Below are 3800 nucleotides of genomic sequence, written 5' to 3'. Positions count from 1 at the left end.
CGGGGCTGTCGCCCCGCGGGGCGAGCGGTGCCGCCCAGCACGCGCGGGGCCTTGTGCCCCGCGCAGGAGGGGCCTGACCCCAGCCCCTGGGCGGCACCTGCCTCCCAGCTTGGGCGACACCTGCCGCCCAGACCAGGCGGGGCCTGCCGCCCCACCAACTGGGCGGCAGCTGCCGCCCTCCCAGGCGGCACCCCCCGCCCAGCGTGGGCGGGGCCTGCCGCCCCACCGACAGGGCGGCAGCTGCCGCCCTCCTGGGCGGCACCTGCCGCCGAGCCAGGCGGCACCTGCCGCCCAGCCCCCCGGGCGGCAGCTGCCGCCCCTCCCGGCGGCACCTGCCGCCCAGGACCCGAAAATGGCCTATAAATAGGCCATTTTCAGTCCAATTTTGACACACCTGTCTGTTTTGACGGACGAATCCTTCTCCCTCTCACGCTCCTTGCGTTTTCTTTACCGCTTTTTACATTTTAATTTAATTTTTATTGCATTTTTATTGTGATATTTGACCACTAAAATTAAATAAAATTGAAAATTAATTAATATACCTAAACGAGGAGCTTAACCTGGAGTTAAGAAGTGGTCGACGATTAAATCTGGTACGTAAACGAAACTCTGCCTATTTGATTTTAGCACTTCATGCATACTTCTTTTCTACTCTTAATAATTCTATAATTGCATAAACGCATTCACGTCATCATTTAGACAAATAAACCGTCTTAAATTAATTTGATTAAGCTTAAATGCCCGGTTAATCAATAATTGTGGTATTAAAGTTTAAATCCGACAATATTAGCTAAAAGAGCCTAGTTAATTAATAACTACGGTTCAACTGCCTTATTTCGAACAAATCCGGCTTAAGTCCAATTAATCAATAAGTGTGACTAAAAGCCTAAATGAACATTTTTTGGCAAAATGCCTACAAATCAACCTTTTTCGGCTAAAAGTCGTAAAACCGAACCATTTTGGCAAAATGCCTTAAAATCAATCATTTTCGGTTTAAAACCGTAAAATCAACCATTTTAGCGACAAATCGCTTAAAATCGACATTTTTGGCAAAATGCCTTAAAATCAATCATTTTCGGTTTAAAACCGTAAAATCAACCATTTTAGCGACAAATCGTTTAAAATCGACATTTTTGGCAAAATGCCTTAAAATCAATCATTTTCGGTTTAAAACCGTAAAATCAACCATTTTAGCGACAAATCGCTTAAAATCGACATTTTTGGCAAAATGCCTTAAAATCAATCTTTTAAGCGACAAATCGTTTAAATGAACCATTTTGGCACAAATGCCTCAAAATCAACATTTTTGGCAAAATGCCTAAACAAAATGCACAAAGCATACACACACTCATGCACAAAGCATACACACTCATGCACAAAGCATACACAAAATCATGCACAAAGCATACACAAAATCATGCACAAAGCATACACACAAAATGCACAAAGCATACACAAAATCATGCACTAAGCATACACACACTCATGCATTAAGCATATCATTCAAAGCCCTTCAAAGAAGGCGTATCGAACTACGTTGACTTTGATCTTCCATTCAAACGGAAGTACGTAGGCACGTTCGGGATTTCACCCCGGGTGGCAAGTCAAAATCACTCAAACATTTCATTAATCCATCATTTACCTTGCAAAGCATTCATTCATCGGTTAGTTTATCGGCATGACATAGTCTCGGGATCCATCTCGGGTTCGTAGATTGTGCCTTAATCATTGGGATAATTAATCTAGTAACTAGGTTAATTAAAAATGGAGTCACTTAGGGTTTTTTCCTAGTTTACCCTAAAATAATTAAACAAGGTGGCGACTCACACACATCACGTGTATTTCTTCTCATTCATCATATGCATCACATGCCTATGACATTTGGGGAAGGGGTTCACAGTTTGGCGACTCTGCTGGGGAGTTATGTAATCATTTTGCATAAAGCGGACTACGATTGTTGTGTAAACTAACCCGCCCTTCTTTAGGGTATTATTTTACAATGCTTTGTTTTGCAGGGTATCCTAGCACGAATCAAGTGTTCTTTCTTTAAGAATACTTGATGAGGAAATTTGAACTTAATTGAAAAATTTAATTAAGACATTAAAACTTGTTGATTTATTTGCACGATTGAGAATCTTTTTCTCCATTGCATAAAAAATGAACTTCAAATGAATTTCTTCTCTTCTGTTCAAACTTCTGAGTCTGGATAGCAAGTAGCGCTGATCGGCAGGTCTCTTTGATTATGCCGACGGACAGCCAAAGCGTCCTCCCTGTTACCGCAAACCATCTCTAATCCTTTTGGAGGTGGCACATGGGTATGCGTACCGTTGGACCCACGCGAAACTCCTTGTTTCACATGTGGTTAGGTATATCCATACTCAAGGTTCAAGGGTCCCTTAATAAGCCTGATTCTCTATTTGTGTCATAGCCTATAGAACCTATCCTTTAGGACTATATGCACCCAATGGTACGAATCATCTCATTAAAATAAATTATGACGTGTTGTTGTGCGCATTCATGACATACCATAAGCATTAAAAAAAAAAAGAGAGAAGAGAGTGGAGGGACACAAAAATATCCTTCTGTTTGTCAGTCATGCACAGTTGGACAAAGAGTCATTCTCTCTCATATCAGCTACCCTGATACTACTATACCCTTAATCCAGTTACCCTCATACTTACAGGTACCCCCTGTTCAAGTGCCAACATTAGTGCCAACCACACCTACTGTGCTATCACCGACCTCACCAATCTCAACTGCACCAATGGCATCACTTTCTGACATCAAAAACCTTATAGAACAACTCGAGGCCAGAATGGAGGCCAGAATGAATGAGGCATTGGCTGCCCAAAGGATTGCCCTGATAGCTGAATTGGGTAATGGTAATGGAAGTGGGGCTTCCGGTGAGGGAAGTGGACCTGCTGCTTCCAATCAAGGACCTGCCGCAGAACCGACAAATCCTACCCTTAACCTGGATGACATGCCTGCTTCTGAGCCAGAAGCTCAGAAAATGAGAAAAAAAACTGGACACCACCAAACAGAAAAACAATGAACCTTTTCCCTCGTTCCTTACAAGGAAAAGGACCAAGGTCGCTCAAATGATCAACCGGCCTTCTGAACAAGAACAGGTAGACATAATCATAAAGAACCTGCAGTCTGTCTACCAACAACAGTTACAAACCCAATACTTACCAACCTTCCAGTCGCTCATTGCCGCTGCTACAAAGGTAGAGGATTTAATTCAAATGGGGCAACTGAAAGAAGACTCGGGTTCCTCAAAATACGAGAAGCCTAGCCAAGCTGGCAAAGTCCATGAAATGGCAAGCATCACCCCCACGAATCCTTTACGTGTGGGCAATATGAGAAATGGCAATCGGTCAAGAAGGACATATACTGATCTCGGGATGCCAATCCTTTTGGTTTTCCGAGAGGCTGTCAAGGCCAACTACATCAAGCCCTTGGAAGCAAGGCCGCCACCCTACCCTTTACCAAGAAACTACCGAACCAATGAATACTGTGAATATCATCAAGGTCATGGGCACGAGACTGAAGCGTGCTGGACGCTTAAGAACCGCATCCAAGACCTGGTAGACGATGGTTCAATCATCCCAAGAAGTGAGTCAAACATTAGCACTAATCCCTTACCAAATCACGGGGTAAATGCTATTATTTCTGACCAGGAATTGATCGATCCTTTCGAGCTATTCCTAGAAATGAATGACACCTGTGTCCTGGACTTGAATGACTTATCCGAAGAGGTAACAACCGAACTCGAAGTGGAAGACTTCATGCAACCTAGT

Source organism: Jatropha curcas, chromosome 4, assembly GCF_041381405.1.
Source record: "Jatropha curcas cultivar XTBG-Jc1 chromosome 4, XTBG_Jcur_1.0, whole genome shotgun sequence".
Lineage (NCBI taxonomy): Eukaryota > Viridiplantae > Streptophyta > Magnoliopsida > Malpighiales > Euphorbiaceae > Jatropha > Jatropha curcas.
The sequence above is the reverse complement of the archived record's forward strand: the minus strand, read 5'-3'. Positions refer to the sequence as shown.